Raw genomic sequence first — 17146 nt, 5'->3', positions numbered from 1 at the left:
GGGCGTGTCCGGCGCGGGCACTCCCGGCGCATGCGCCCTAATGGGCTCATCGTCCGGCAGCGGGGTTTCAGCGACGCCCGGGTGAACCCTGGTCTCTCTCTCAGCTGCCCCAGAAGGTTTTGGCGCCCACGTCTCACGCCAAGACTGGTGTCAGAGTAAGAATCAGGTGTCTGCAGAGACTAATCGAAATATATTTACCTTTTGCGGGTAATGACTTTGGTCATTTGTTTTCCAGGAAAAAAAGCATTTTCAAGACCTGTATCAATGAGAACTATTGGTCAACCGTTAAGCCACTAAAAAAAGGGAGATGCCAACCAGATTCCGAAGTGCAAAGTGAATTCAACCTAACAGAAAGTCCGCTTAGAATTTACAACTGAAGTGTTTTCTTTTTTCTTTCTTTCCTTTTTTTTTTTTTTTTTTTTTGATAGAATTTCACCATGATGGCCAGGCTGGTCTTGAACTCCTGACCTCAGGTGATCCACCCAGCTCGGCCTCCCAAAGTGCTAGGATTACAGGCGTGAGCCACCGTGCCTGGCCTGAAATGTTTTCTTAAAGCACACACACACACACACACACACACACACACACACACACACACACAGACTTTTAGGTTCAGGAGTACATGTACAGGTTAGTTTTCCAACCTAAAACCCCCCAGCCCTGGCCACACTGCATCCACTAGGCTATTCTACTGCCTCAGCCTCCCAAGTAGCTGGGATCACAGGTGTGCGCCACCACACCCAGCTAATTTTTTGTATTTTCAGTAGAGCTGGGGTTTTCACCATGTTGGCCAGGCTGGTTTCAAACCACTATGATTTGAAGCCCTCAGATTCAAAAATCCATCCTAGGCGGGCTGTGGTGGATCACACCTGTAATCCCAGTAACTGGGAGGTCAAGGCCCAGATCACCTGAGGTCACGAGTTCGAGACCAGCCAGGCCAACATTGTGAAACCCCATCTCTACTAAAAATACAAAAATGATCTGGGCGTGGTGGCGCCTGCCTGTAGTCCCAGCTACTCTGCAGGCTGAAGCAGGAGAATTGCTTGAACCTGGAAGGTGCAGGTTGCAGTGAGCTGAGATTACACTACTGCACTCTAGCCTGGATGACAGAAGGAGAGACTCCATCGAGAGCAAGGAGGGAAGGAGGGAGGGAGGGAGAAAGGGAGGGAAGGAAGGAGGGAGGGAGGAAGGGAGGGAGGGAGGATCGATCCACCCTATTTGACCTCTGGAGATGTCCCTGATCCAGTGGAGGTTGCAGTGAGCTGAAACTGCACCACTGCACTCCAACGTGGGCAACAGAAGGAGACTCCATCAGAAGGAAGGAAGGAAGGAAGAGAGGGAGGGAGGAAGGGAGGTTGTTTCCACCCTATTTGACCTCTGGAGATGTCCCTGATCCATCCTGGGCGACAGAAGGAGACTCCAGGGAGAGAACAGGAGAGGAGGGGAGGGGAGAGGAGAGGAGGAAGGAAGGTGATGACTTGGTCACCAAGATAATGCTGTCGAAAATTATCCTTATTTGTCACGGAACAGCTACAGCTAGAATGAAAATCTTTCAGATTTTGGACCTCAACCACAGCACAATGTGTAAAAATGGCATCATTAAAGAATTTTATTTGAATTTGTTTTTCATAGACAGTCATGTTTAGATGCATTCAGCTTGGTTGAGGCAATTAAAGGTGTAGTTCTCTTAAACAGCAACTCAAAGTACTGTAAAAATAAACTTCAAAAAAATAAAGGTGTAGTTCTCCAGTTAGGTTAGATTACAATGCATGATGGTTCACCTCTGTAATCCCAGCACTTTAGGAAGCCAAGGCAGGCGGATCATCTGAGTTCAGGACTTTGAAACCAGCCTGGCCAACATGGTGAAACCCATACCTCTACTAAAAATACAAAAAGTTAGCCGGGCATGGTGGCCCACACCTGTAGTCCCAGCTACAGGTGTGGCTGAGGCAGGAGAATTGCTGGAACCCAGGAGGCTGAGCTTGTAGTAAGCTGAGATCTCGCCACTGCACTCCAGCCTTGGCAACAGAGCGGGACTCTGACTCAAAAACAAACAAACAAAAAACAGAGATGTTCCTTCCCGTGCCTTGCTGATATTCTACAAGAACACAGCTCTTCTGAAGAGCATTTTGTCTATATGTATTCACAGCTTTAAAAATACTAATACTGGCCAGGCACGGTGGCTTATACCGGTAATCCTGGCACTTTGGGAGGCCGAGGCCGGCAGATCAGGAGATCAAAGGATGGAAGTTATCCTGACCAACATGGTGAAACCCTGTCTCTACTGAAAAAAAAAAAATACAAAAATTAGCTGGGCATGGTGATGTGCACCTGTAATCCCAGCTACTCGGGAGGCTCAGGCAGGAGAATCGCTTGAACCCAGGAGGCAAAGGTTGCAGTGAGCTGAGATCATACCACTGTACTCTAGCCTGGGCGACAGAGCAAGACTCCATCTCAAAACAACAACAAAAAAAAAAAAAAGAAAAAAAAAGAAAAAAAGATGAAACATAAAAAACAACAACAACAACAAAAACTAATATTTTTTTCTTCAACAATTCTACAGTCAGAAATTTATCTTAAAAGTTAAGAATGAGAAGAATGACATCGTTTAAAAGCTATTGATTGAAACGATGGTTATAACACCAAAACAAGAAGACAAGATAATAGGCTAAATTTTTTTTTCCTTTTTTTTTTTTTAAGACGAGGTTTCACCATGTTGGTCAGGCTGGTCTTGAACTCCCGACCTCAGGTGATCTGCCCGCCTTGGCCTCCAAAGTGCTTGGATTACAGGCCTGAGCCACCACACCCAGCCAATAATTGGCTAAATTAATGACAAATATTCACCAGGCCCGGTGGCTTACACCTGTAATCCCAGCACTTCAGGAGGCTGAGGCGGGCAGATTGCCTGAGATCAGGAGTTTGAAACCAGCCTGGTCAACATGGTGAAACCCCCATCTCTACTAAAAATAGAAAAAAAATTAGCTGGGCATGGTGGCAGGCGCCTGTAATCCCAGCTACTCTGGAGGCTGAGGCTGGAGAATCGCTTAAACCTGGCAGGCAGAGGTTGCAGTGAGCCAAGATCACACCACTACACTCCAGCCTGGGCAACAAGAATGAAACTCTGTCTCAAAAAAATGATAGTAATAATGATAAACATTCATACAATGGCATACTTTGCTGGCATTAAATATGTTAGCATGGGCCAGGCAAGGTGGCTCACACCTGTAATCCCAGCACTTTGGGAGGCTGAAGCAGGAGGATTGCTTGAGGCCAGGAGTTCATGACCAGCCTTGGCAATGTAATGAGACCTCCTCTCTATAGTTTAATAATAATAATAATAGGGTGGTGGCAGTGGTAAAATAATAATAATAATAATATTGGTATGCAATATTTGGTTCTCACCATTTTCCACCATCACTGGAAATGCCAGTGTTACTGAAGGCTTAGAGAAAAAAGCAACCTACTCTATATAGTAAATGGAAGCAAAGTTTCTAGAAGACAATGTGCAATTCATAGTAAAGCTTTTACATAGGTGGGTGTGGTGGCTCACACCTGTAATTCCAGCACTTTGGGAGGCCAAGGCAGGGAGATCATAAGGTCAGGATTTCAAGACCAGCCTGGCCAAGATGGTGAAACCCTGTCTCTAGTAAAAAATACAAAAATTAACTGGGCATGGTGGCACACGCCTATAATCCTAGCTACTCGGGAGGCTGACGCAGAAGAAACTCTTGAACCCAGGAGGTGGAGGTTGCAGTGAGCCGCCGAGATTGTGCCAATGTATTCCAGCCTGGGCAACAGAGTGAGACTCTGTCAAAAAAAAAAAAAAAAAAAAAAAAAAAGCTTTTAAATAGTCATTTGGTTTGAGCTTCATATAGAAATATATCCAAAGGAAATAATCAGAATGACAAAAAAAAAAGATGGCCGGGCACGGTGGCTCAAGCCTGTAATCCCAGCACTTTGGGAGGCCGAGGCGGGTGGATCACGAGGTCAAGAGATTGAGACCATCCTGGTCAACATGGTGAAACCCCATCTCTACTCAAAATACAAAAAAAAAATTAGCTGGGCATGGTGGCACGTGCCTGTAATCCCAGCTACTCGGGAGGCTGAGGCAGGAGAATTGCCTGAACCCAGGAGGCGGAGGTTGCGGTGAGCTGAGATCGCGCCATTGCACTCCAGCCTGGGTAACAAGAGCGAAACTCCGTCTCAAAAAAAAAAAAAAAAAAAAAAAAATGAATCTGTGAGAATGTTCAGGCTGGGCACGATGGCTCACGTCTATAATCCCAGCACTTTGGGAAGCCAAGGCGGGCGATCACGAGGTCAAGAGATTGAGACCTTCCTGGCCAACATGGTGAAACTCCGTCTCTACTACTAATACAAAAATTAGCTGGGCATGGTGGCACATGCCTGTAGTCTCAGCTACTCAGGTGGCTGAGGCAGAAGAATCACTTGAACCCCGGAGGTGGAGGTTGCAGTGAGTTGAGATTGCACCACTGCCCTCCAGCCTGGCTACCAAGGGAGGCTCCATCTCAAAAAAAGAAAAAAAAAAAAAAAAAGGAAAGAATGAATGTTCATTAAACTATTATTTATAATGGAAGAACAATACAATAAATCCAAAATCAAAATAGAAGACCAGTTAGACTATATCCATAAAATGAGAAATTGTATGCAGCTATTACAAAAATTGGAAAAGACAGCCAGTGCAGTAGCTCATGCCTGTAATCCCAACACTTTAGGAGGCCAAGGCGGGCAGATCACAAGGACAGGAGATTGAGACCATCCTGGCTAACACGATGAAACCCCATCTCTACTAAAAAGACAAAAAATTAGCTGGGCATGGTGGTTCGCGCCTATAGTCCCAGCTACTCAGAAGGCTGAAGAGAAGTTCTTTAGTAGTTCTTTTTCTTTTCTTTCTGAAGACATAATCTCCCTCTGTTACCCAGGCTGGAGTGCAGTGGCACAATCTCAATCACTGCAACTTCCGCCTCCCAGGTTCAAGCGATTCTTCTGCCTCGGCCTCCTGAGTAGCTGGGACTACAGGTGTGCACCACCATGCCCGGCTAATTTTTTTTTTTTTAGAGGGAGTCTCACTCTGTATCCCAGGCTGGAGTGCAGTGTCGCAATCTCAGCTCATTGCAACCTCCACCTCCCAGGTCCCAGTTCAAGCAATTCTCCTGCCTCGGCCTCCTGAGGAGCTGGGATTACAGGGGCACACCACCATACCCAGCTAATTTTTGTATTTTTAGTACAGACAGGGTTTCACCATGTTGGCCAGGCTGGTCTTGAACTCCTGACCCTGAACTCCTGAACACCATGCCCTGACCTTGTGATCTGCTGGCCTCGGCCTCCCAAAGTGCTAGGATTACAGGCATGAGCCACCACCCCCAGCTTACACCCGGCTAATTTTTGTATTTTTAGTAGAGATGGGTTTCACCATATTAGCCAGGCAGATCTCGAACTCCTGACCTCAAGATCCTCCCACCTCAGCCTCCTACCTCAGCCTCCTAAAATGCTGAGATTACAGGCATGAGCCACCGTGCCCGGCCAACTGTTTTAAGCAATACAATACCACATTTCAGTTTACAATATTAAACATACAGTTAGCCGAAGAGGAACCTCAAATGACCAATAAAATAGAAAATCTGCACAAGGTTCATTAGCTGCAAGTAAATGCAAGTTAAACAATGAAATACTGTTTCAAATTAGATTTGCAAATTTAAACTTTCTCATGCCAAATGTTGGTGAGGATATAAGAAAAGAGAAACTATCATACCTTGGTAATGAGCAGTTTAGCAATGTTGAATAAAGTCAAATGGTTGATGAAGATTCTCTCCTTGACTTCTCTCTAGTCATGCCCCTGTCCCCCATTTCTCAGCTAGGCCCTGATTTTAGAGTTCACATGTTCATCTTTGTATTGTCCAATTTTCAAAAGAATCCTAGCAAGTCGCTTTAGCCTGAATCCCTCATTCTCAATATCTGATCATCCTCTATAACCAGTTGGGATCCTCCGCCCCTAACAACCCACAGGTGATGTCTGGTCACCCTGGCCTGCTTTCAGCAAGAATTCTGTGAGGTGGATTTAGCCCTTACCCCTGCTATCGCCTTGTGGTGATTTTCCATGCACTGACCACCCCCTGGCAACGCACACACTCTTATTCTTGGCTACAGATTCTCACTTTTCCTGTTGTATTTGGAGTTGAATCTGATCTCCCCAACTACAAAATGCCATTGTAGGGCCCCTCTGGTACAGCTTGGCTCTGTGTCCCCTCTGAGTCTCATGTTGAAATGTGAACCCAGAGATACCTTTGTTTCCAGTTGAGAAGCCCACTGGGAAGTGGACTTTGCAAACAAGTGAATACCTAACACCTGTATGCTTCAACAACAACAAAAAAAGAAAAAAAATGTGAACCTCAGTGTTGGAGGTGAGGACTAGTGGGAAGTGCTGGACATGTGGGCAGATCCCTCATGAATGGCTTAGTGCCATCCTCTTGGTGATGAGTGAGCTCTCACTCTATGAGTTCATGTCAGATCTGGTTGTTTAAAAAAGAATCTAAGGCCAGGCATGGTGGCTCACGCCTGTAATCTCAGCACTTTGGGAAGCTGAAGCGGGCAGATCATTTGAGGTCAGGAGTTTGAGACCAGCCTGGCCAATATAGTGAAACCCAATCCCTACTAAAAATACAAAAATTAGCAGGGTGTCATGGTGGGCACCTATAGACCAAGCTAATCAGGAGGCTGAGGCAGGAGAATCACTTGAACCTGGGAGTCAGAGGTTGCAGTGAGCAGAGATATGTGCCAGTGCACTTCAGCCTGGGCAACAGAGGGAGACCCTGTCTCAAAAAATAAAATAAAACAGGCTGGGCACCTGGCTCACACCTGTAATCCAAGGACTTTGGGAGGCCAAGGCAGGAGGATCACCTGAGGTCAGGAGTTCAATACCAGCCTAGCCAATGTCGTGAAACCCCATCTCAACTAAAATTGCAAAAATTGGCCAGGTGTAGTGGCTCACACCTGTCATCCCAACACTTTGGGAGGTCAAGGCAGGCAGATCACAAGGCCAGGAGATTGAGATCATCTTGGCTAACATGGTAAAACCCTGTGTCTAATAAAATAAAAAAAATAGCTGGGTGTGGTGGTGGGCACCTGTAGTCCCCAGCTACTCGGGAGGATGAGGCTGGAGAATCTCTTGAATGCAGGAAGTGGAAGTTGCAGTGAGTGGAGATCGAGCCACTGCACTCCAGCCTGACAACAGAACAGGACTTTGTCTCAAAAAAAAAAAAAAAAAAAAAAAAAAAATTACAAAAATTAGCTGGGTGTGGTGGCACCTGCCTGTAATCCCAGCTACTTGAGAGTCCAAGGCAGGAGAATTGCTCGAAACTGGGAGGAGGAGGGGTTGTAGTGAGCCTAGATCATGCCACTGCATTCCAGCCTGGGTGACAGAGGGAGATCTGTCTCAAAATAAATAAACAAATAAAATTTAAAAAATAAAATAAAAAGGAGTCAGGTGCCCCCCTCCCCTCTTACTTGCTTCCTCTCTGGTCATGTGACACACCTGCTTCAACTTTGCCTCCAGCCATGAGTGGAAGCTTCCTGAGGTCTCACCAGAAGCAGATGCTGGCACCATGTTTTTGTACAGCCTGCAGAACTATGACCCAAATAAATCTCTTTTCTTTATAAGTTACCCAGTCTCAGGTTTTTGGCTGTGTGTGTGTGTGTGTGTGTGTGTGTGTGTGTGTGTGTGTTTGAGATGGAATCTCACTCTGTTGCCCAGGCTGGAGTGCAATGGCCCAGTTTTGGCTCACTGCAATCTCTGCCTTCTGGGTTCAAGCAATTCTCCTGCCTCAGCCTCCAGAGTAGCTGGGATTACAGGCATATGCCACCATGCCCGGCTAGGTTTTATATTTTTAGTAGAGATGGGGTTTCACCATGTTGGCCAGGCTGGTCTTAAACTCCTGACCTCAGGTTATCCACCCACTTCAGCCTCCCAAAGTGCTGGGATTACAGTCGTGAGCCACCCTGCCTGGCCTCAGGTATTTATTTATAGCCACATGAGCAGACCAACACACTCTGCCTTGAATAAGGTCAGCCCTACCATTTTTTTTTTTTTTTTAGATGAAGTCTCGGTTTGTTGCCCAGGTTGGATTACAGTGGCGAAATCTCGGCTTGCTGCAACCTCCAACTCCTGGATTCAAGCAATTCTCCTGCCTCAGCCTACTGAGAAGCTGGGACTACAGGCACCCACCACCACGTCCAGCTAATTTTTTTATTTTTATTTTTTCTTTTTCTCTTTGAGACAGAGTCTCACTCTGTCGCCAGGCACCAGGCTGGAGTGCAGTGGTGCCATCTCGGCTCACTGCAACCTCTGCCTCCCGGATTCAAGCAATTCTCCTGCCTCAGCCTCCTGAGTAGCTGGGACTACAGGCACGCACCACCACGCCCAGCTAATTTTTGTATTTTTTCAGTAGAGACGGGATTTCACCATGTTGGCCAGGATGGTCTCTATCTCTTGACCTCGTGATCCGCCTGCCTCGGCCTCCCAAAGTGCTGGGATTACAGGCGTGAGCCACCGCGCCTGGCCTAATTTGTGTGTTTTTTAGTAGATATGGGGTTTCACCATACTGGCCAGAATGGTCTCAATCTCCTGACTTATGATCTACCCACCTCGGCCTCCCAAAGGACTGGGATTACAGGCATGAGCCACCGCACCTGGCCAGCCCTACCATGTTTAACAAGTGTTATGAATATTTTTTTTTTTTTTTTGGATGGAGTCTTACTGTTGTTACCAAGTCTGGAGTGCAATGACAAAATTTTAGCTCACTGCAACCTCTACCTCCCGGATTCTAACAATTCTTCTGCCTCAGCCTCCTGAGTAGCTGAGATTATAGGTGCCCATCACCACACCTGGCTAATTTTTGTATTTTTAGTAGAGACAGGGTTTCACCACGTTGCCAGGCTGGTGTCGAACTCCTGATTGCAGGTGATCCACCCACCTTGGCCTCCCAAAGTGCTGGAAATTACAGGTGTGAGCCACCGCACCTGGCCAAATAATATTTTTTTTGAGATGGGGTCTCACTTTGTCACTCAGGCTGGAGTGCAGTAGTGACATCTTGGCTCACTGCAGCCTCAACTTCCCAAGCTCAGGTGATCCTCCTACTTTAGCCTCCCGGGTAGCTGGGACCACTGGAATGTGCCACTACGCCCAGCCAATTTTTTGTATTTTTGGTAAAGACAGGTTTCACCATCTTGCCCAGGCTGGTCTCAAACTTCAGAGCTCAAGCAATTTGCCCACCTTGGCCTCCCAAAGTGCTTGGATTAAGGCATAAGCCAATGCACTGGGCCTATTATTAACTTTTTATGTTAACATGTTGCATACTCGTAACCCATAAGCCCCATCTAGGTTCCCTTTGAACACTCTTATATGTGTCCATAGATATTACATAAGCCTGTTTATTGCAACATTGTTTATAATAGCAAATTGGAAAAAAACTAATACACACCTGGGGAAATAGGTAAACGTATTATGTATTAAAACAAATATTAAGTCAGTAAGGTGGCTCACACTTGTAATCCCAGCACTTCCAGAGACTGTTTGGGAACATTGCTTGAGGCTAGGATTTCAAGACCAGCCTGGGCAACACAGTGAGACACAATCTATACAAAACATACAAAATTGGCCAGGCGCGGTGGTTCACGCCTGTAATCCCAGCATTTTGGGAGGCCGAGGCAGGCAGATCACAAGGTCAAGAGATCGAGACCATCCAGGCCAACATGATAAAACCCTGTCTCTACTAAAAATATAAAAATTAGCCAGGCATGGTGGCTGGCACCTGTAGTCCCAGCTACTCAGGAGACTGAGGCAAGAGAATCACTTGAACCCGGGAGGCAGAGGTTGCAGTGAGACGAGGTGATGCCCCTGCACTCCATCCTGGTGACAAAGAGAGACTCCGTCTCAAAAAATTAAATAAATAGATAAGTGCACCCCAGCCGTGCGCCTCCCCAACGCGTGTCCAGGCTGTGGCCCCCGCCGGGCGCACGGTCCCTGCCGTTCGCCGTGCGCCCTGGGGGCGTGCGCAGCTTCGCGCTGGAACTGGCGCGGGTCCCGGGCTGCGCCTACCGCAGCGGGGAGACGCTATGTGGCCGGGTGCTGCTGCAGGTGGCGGCGCTGCTGTGGGTGAGAGTGCTTGAGGTGAAGGCGCGCGGCGGAGCGGTCACCCACTGGCTGGAAGGTCGCAGCGTGGGCGCCAACGCCGTGTCCAGCTACTACGCGGCCGCGGAGACCTACCTGCGGCGGCGGCAGCCGCTGCTCCGAGACACGGAGGAGACCACGACGCTGCCTCCTGGGTGCCATGAGTTCCTTTTCAGCTTCCAGCTGCCCCCGACCCTGGTGACATCCTTCGAGGGCAAACACGGTACTGTCGGTTACTGTATCAAGGCTACCTGCACCGGCCCTGGATCCCAGCACGCAGGGCAAGGAAGGTGTTCACTGCCATCGAGCCTGTCGACATCAACACGCCCGCCCTGCTGGCACCTCAAGCGGGGACTCAGGAAAAGGTCGCCCGATCCTGGTACCGTAATCCGTGGCCTCGTTTCCCTTTCAGCCAAGATCGTCAGCAAGGGCTACACACCAGGAGAGGTCATCCCCGCCTTTGCCGAGATCCACAGCAGCTCCACGCGTCCTGTGCTGCCTCGGGCGGCCGTGGTGCAGACGCAGACGTTCACGGCCCCAGGCGCCCGAAAGCAGAAGCAGGCAGTGGTGGCCAGCCTGGTGGGGGAGCCGGAGGGCCTGGGACAGCGGGCGCTGTGGCAGGGCCAGGCGCTGCGGATACCCCCGGTGGGTCCTTCCATCCTACACTGCCGCGTTCTCCACGTGGACTACCCACTCAAGATCTGCGTGGACATCCAGGCACATCCAAGCTACTGCTGGAGCTGCCACTGGTGATCGGCACCATCCCCTTGGACCCCTTCGGCAGCCGTTCCTCCAGCGTGGGCAGCCACGCCAGCTTCCTGCTGGACTGGGGGCTGGGCGCCTTGCCGGAGCGGCCCGAGGCTCCTCCTAAATACTCAGAGGTGGTAGCGGTCACCGAGGCGGCAGCCTTGGGGCAGAGCCCCTTCCCGCTCCCGCAGGACCCTGACATGAGCCTGGAAGGCCGGTTCTTCACCTACTTCCAAGAGTTCCCCTACGGCCCGCCACCCCTGTACTCAGAGGAGGATCCAAACCCACCCTCGGAGGCCATCAGGCCGCGCTGCACGACTTGCTGAACGCCACACGGACACCTCGAGGAATGGGCTTGCACACCTGCTTTCAGCCACCGTGACTGTGGGGAGCGGCTGGACCAAGGACTGATCTCACCAGCTACATCGAAGTTGGGGAAACAAATTTCGGAGTGAGGCGGGGCCTTTCCGACATTACAAGGACAGAGGAAGAGCCAGGCTGGAATCTGACTTACCTGGACTGCTGCCCTTGCGAGGTATTGAATACCCAGAGTGGCATCTGAGACCCTGTTTAATAACCTGTCTTCCCAGCCTGTTGGCAGCGCTGGAGTCCTCCAGGAACCTTCAGTCTGGAAGAAGCAGAGCCAGCATCATGCAACCAGAAGAAGAGACCCGCAGCTGGGAGAGTCCAGACAGGAAGCAGAGAAGTCTTCCTTCCGGAAGGGGGATTTTTAGCTGAGGCTTTGGAGTATGAATAGGAGCTCAGCAGGCAGACGAATGAGGAAGAAAAGTCAGAGAAGGTCAGAGCTGAGTGACGTTTGGAATCAACCCGATTTATTGTAAAATTGGGGGTTCAGAGGGCAAGTGCCTCCGAGTTGAGGCCACACAGTGAGGTCCAGTGGGTGAAAGGACCCAGGAATGAGGCGTTCAGGAAAGAAAGCAGGTTGTCAGAGCTCTGTGGAGTTTGTGGGTGGCAGGGGCAGCTGCTCCAGGCTTTGAAGACTTTGAAAGCCAGAGATCTCTGGTACAGGCTTGAATTTCCTGGGAGTTCTTCGAAGTACCCAGGGGCATCAGAGCTGCCTGAGTCTTACATGGCCCTGGGGAACCTGGGTTCAGGATAGGACAGGCAAGACCAGACACCTAACAGGCAAAATGAAAACACTGGGCTAGCAGTTGAACAATGAAGGATTCGAGACAGGGGCAGCATCACGCCATGCCTGGGGACAGAGGTCAGCCTACGGGGACTGTGCTTCCAGAAGCTCCGTGTCCTGGAGAAAAGCACCAAAAGGGGCAGCCGGACAAGCCCCCAGCTGCAGAGTTGCCACTCTGCAGGGGCAGGGCCCAGCTTGGGACTCAGCATTTCTGATATGCCTTAAGAAATCATTGTTTTGTACAATTATTTTTTAAAAGTAAACGTGTGGAGAAAAACAAAAAACATTAGACTGAATCAACTAGTTCATATATATCATCAAGAACATTGAAACCAACACAACAAAAACCCTAAATAGCATAAGGCAAGAAAAATAGTTATAATTGCTAATATTTATTGATCACTGTGTCAGCCTAATTCCCCCAGCCTGTTCTAAGTGTTTCTAAAAGGATTTCTAAAACTTAAAAACTCTGCCAGGCACGCGCGCGCGCGCACACACACACACACACACACACACACAAAGTGTTAAGTCACTCAATTCTCACAACAAAATTAATAGCTAGAGGCTATAATTATCTCATTTTATAGATAAGAACGGGGAGGCAAAGAAAGTTTGTTTTTTGTTTTTGTTTTTGTTTTTTAGATAGAGTCTTGGTCTGTCACCCAGGCGGGAGTACATGACACCATCTCGGCTCACTGCAACCTCCACCTCCTGTGTTCAAGCAATTCTCCTGCTTCAGCCTCCCGAGTAGCTGGGACTACAGGTTTGCACCATCATGCCCAGTTAATTTTTGTTTTTTTAGTAGAGACAGGGTTTCACGTTGTCGACCAGGATAGTCTCCATCTCTTGGCCTCATGATCCGCTTGCCTCGAACTCCCGTGCTGGGATTACAGGGATGAGCACCGTGCCCAGCCCAAGAAAGCTTTTTAAATATCTTGTCCAAGCCCATGCTACTCATAGTGCATCCAGGATTTTTTTTTCCCACGTCTCAGCTTTCATTGTTACCTATATTTTTATAATAGCTTTACTGAGATATAATTTACATAGCATAAGTCACTTTTTTTTTTTTTTTTTTTGAGACAGAGTCTCACTGTGTCACCCATGCTGAAGTGCAATGGTGGGATCTCGCCTCACTGCAACCTCCACCTCCTGGATTCCAGCAATTCTCTGCTTCAGCCTCCGGAGTAGCTGGGATTACAGATTCGTGCCACCAAGCCCAGCTAATTTTTCTATTTTTAGTAACGACTGGGTCTCGCCATCTTGGCCAGGCTGGTCTTGAACTCCTGACCTTGTGATCCACCTGCCTTGGCCTCCCAAAGTGCTGGGATCACAGGCATGTGCCACGATGCCTGGCCAGAAGTCACTCTTTAAAAGTGTAGAATTCAGCCGGGCGCGGTGGCTCAAGCCTGTAATCCCAGCACTTTGGGAGGCCGAGGCGGGTGGATCACAAGGTCGAGAGATCGAGACCAACCTGGTCAACATGGTGAAACCCCGTCTATACTAAAAATACAAAAAAAAATAGCTGGGCATGGTGGCACGTGCCTGTAATCCCAGCTACTCAGGAGGCTGAGGCAGGAGAATTGCCTGAACCCAGGAGGCGGAGGTTGCGGTGAGCCGAGATCGCGCCATTGCACTCCAGCCTGGGTAACAAGAGTGAAACTCCGTCTCAAAAAAAAAAAAAAAAAAAAAGTGTAGAATTCAGCAGCTTTCAGCATACTCAGAGAATTGGGCAACCGTCACCACTTATCTAATTTTAGCCACTCTCACTGGCCCAAAAAGAGCTCTCTGGCAGGCAGGATTTAAACCCAGGCACTTTGGTTCTAAATTCAGCCTCAAAAAGTGCAGAATGATGTCATGTATGTAAAAAATTTTGTGTATACAAAACAATGTACATTGGCCGAGTGCAGTGGCTCACTGGGTGTAGCCTCTAATCCCAGCATTTTGGGAGGCTGAGGCGGATGGATTGCCTGAGCTCAGGAGTTTGAGACCAGCCACAGTGAATTCCCATCTCTACAAAAATACAAAAAAATTAGCCGGGTGTGGCAGGCATGTGCCTGTAGTTTTGGCTACTCGGGAGGCTGAGGCAGGAGAATTGCTTGAACCCAGGAAGTGGAGGTTGCAGTGAGCCGAGATCACAGCACTGCACTTAAGCCTGGGCAACAGAGAGAGACTCAGTCTCAAAAAAAAAAAAAAAAAAAGTTATTTACACATACATACATTTCTAGTGAAAATAAGAATAGAATGACACCTATTTAAGAATGTAATTACATTTCGAGAGAGAGAGGAGAGTGAGTTCAGAAAGAGTTATCATTGGAATGTAGCTATATTTGTAAACTTTATTATTTTTGAGATGGAGTTTAGATCTTGTCGTGGCTGGAGTGCAGTGACATGATCTTGGCTCATTGCAACCTCTGCCTCCTGGGTTCAAGTGATTCTCCTGCCTTAGCCTCCCAAGTAGCTGGGATTACAGGCACCTGCCATTGTGCCCTAGGCTTCACCATGTTGGCCATGTTGGTCTCAAACTCCTGTCCTCAGGTGATCCATCCACCTCAGCCTCCCAAAGTGCTGGGAATACAGGTGTGAGCCACCGCATCCACCCCATTATTTAAGAAAAGCAATTATCAGGCTGAGTGCAGTGGCTCAGGCCTGCAATCCGAGCACTTTCATAGGCCGAGGGGGCAGATCATGAGGTCAGGAGTTCGAGACCAGCCTGACCAACATGGTGAAAAAAATGTCTCTACTAAAAATACAAAAATTAAAGGCCAGGCGCGGCTCACGCCTGTAATCGCAGCACTTCGGGAGGCCGAGGCAGGTGGATCACGAGGTCAGGAGATCGAGATCATCCTGGTCAACGTGGTGAAACCCCATCTCTACTAAAAATATAAAAAATTAGCTGGGCATGGTGGCACGTACCTGTAATCCCAGCTACTCAGGAGGCTGAGGCAGGAGAATTGCCTGAACCCAGGAGGCGGAGGTTGCGGTCAGCCAAGATCGCACCATTGCACTCCAGCCTGGGTAACAAGAGTGAAACTCCGTCTCAAAAAAAAAAAAATACAAAAAATTAGCTGGGCATGGTGGCAGGCACCTGTAGCCCCAGCTACTCGGGAGGCTGAGGCAGGAGAATTGCTTGAACCCAGGAGGCGGAGGTTGCAGTGAGCCAAGATCACGCCATTGCACTCCAGCCTGGTGCCTGGCAACAGAGGGAGACTCTGTCTCAAAAAAAAAAAAAAAAAAAATTATCTGAGCATGGTGGCATGTGCCTGTAATATCAGCTACTCAGGAGGCCGAGGCAGGAAAATCTCTTGAACTCAGCAGGCAGATGTTGCAGTAAGCCAAGATCAAGCCACTGCTCTCCAGCCTAGACAACAGAGCAAGACTCCATCTCAAAAAAAAAAAAAAGAAGAAAAAAAAGAAAAGCAGTCCTCCAGGTGAATTGCCTGTGAATTCTCTTTGACTCATACCTGTAATCTCAGCACTTTGAGAGGTTGACAGGGGAAGATTGCCTGAGCCAAGGAGTTCAAGACCAGCCTGGGCAACATAGCAACACCCTCATCTCTACAAAATTAAAAAAAAAATTAATTAGCTGAGTGTGGTGGCATGTATCTGTATGCCCAGCTACTCAGGAGACTGAGGTGAGGATCACTTGAGCCTGGGAGGTGGAGGCTGAAGTGAGGTATGATTGAGCCACTGCACTCCAGCCTGGGTGACAGACAGAGCAATTCTCAAACAAATATAGCTTAACATCAGTGGTTGTTAAATTTGGGTGTGGAAACCTTGGTCTTTATTCACATTTTTTTTTTTTTTTTTTTTTTTGAGACAGAGTTTCGCTCTTGTTACCCAGGCTGGAGTGTAATGGCGCGATCTCGGCTCACCGCAACCTCCGCCTCCTGGGTTCAGGCAATTCTCCTGCCTCAGCCTCCTGAGTAGCTGGGATTACAGGCACGCGCCACCATGCCCAGCTAATGTTTTGTATTTTTAGTAGAGACGGGGGTTTCACCATGTTGACCAGGGTGGTCTCGATCTCTTGACCTCGTGATCCACCCGCCTCGGCCTCCCAAAGTGCTGGGATTACAGGCGTGAGCCACCTCGCCCGGCCTATTCACATTATTTTTAACAACTTTTTTTGAGATGGAGTCTCACTCTGTCGCCCAGGCTGAAGTGCAGTGGTGCTATCTCTGTTCACTGCAACCTCCGTCTCCCGGGTTCAAGCAATTCTCCTGCCTCAGTTTCCTGAGTAGCTGGGATTACGCGCATGGGCTACCAGTCCTGGCTAATTTTTGTATTTTTAGTAGAGATAGTGTTTCACCATCTTGGCCAGGCTGGTCTTCAACGCCTGACCTCATGATCCACCTGCCTCAGCCTCCAAAAGTGTTGGGATTATAGGCTTGAGCCACCGCGCCCGACCTCTTGGTAACATTTTATGTTTGAAATATTTCAATTTTTTTTTTCTTTTTCAAGACAGCAAATATATTAGGATTCTCTGGAGAAAGAGAACCAGGAGAATAGGACATGTATGTATCTAGAGAAATTTATTCACCTGGGAGCGGTGGCTCATGTCTGTAATCGGCACTATAGGAGGCAAAGGCAGGCAGGTCACTTGAGGCCAGGAGTTCAAGACCAGCCGGGCCAACATAGCAAAAACCCATCTCTACTAAAGATACAACAAAATTGACCAATGCGGTGGCTCATGCCTATAATCCCAGCACTTTGGGAGGCCAAGGCAGGTGGATCACGAGGTCAGGAGATAGAGACCATTCTGGCTAACACGGTGAAACCCTGTCTCTACTAAAAATACAAAAAATTAGCTGGGCATGGTGGCTTTTGCCTATAATCCCAGCCACTCAGGAAGCTGAAGCAGGAGAATTGCTTGAACCCGGAAGGCAGAAGTTGCAGTGAGCTGAGATCCCGCCACTGCATTCCAGCCTGGCAACACAGCGAGATTCCGTCTTAAAAAAAAAAAAAGGAAAAGAAAAACAAAATTGGCTGATAGGATCATGGAGACTAAGTCCAAAATCGGCACCGTGGACTGGCAGACTAGATGCCCAGAGAAAGAAGAATCAGTGTTG

At 48.4% G+C, this 17146-nt stretch overlaps 1 pseudogene; it reads left to right on the top strand.

The window, feature by feature from the left end:
• The first annotated feature begins 30 nt into the window (after positions 1-30).
• On the top strand, positions 31-11278 carry LOC104652380 (arrestin domain-containing protein 2 pseudogene; annotated as a pseudogene).
• Positions 11279-17146: the final 5868 nt, after the last annotated feature.

This window comes from Saimiri boliviensis, chromosome 20 (assembly GCF_048565385.1).
Source record: "Saimiri boliviensis isolate mSaiBol1 chromosome 20, mSaiBol1.pri, whole genome shotgun sequence".
Classification (NCBI taxonomy): domain Eukaryota; kingdom Metazoa; phylum Chordata; class Mammalia; order Primates; family Cebidae; genus Saimiri; species Saimiri boliviensis.
Note: the sequence above shows the minus strand (reverse complement) of the source record. Positions and strands in the feature narration are given on the sequence as shown.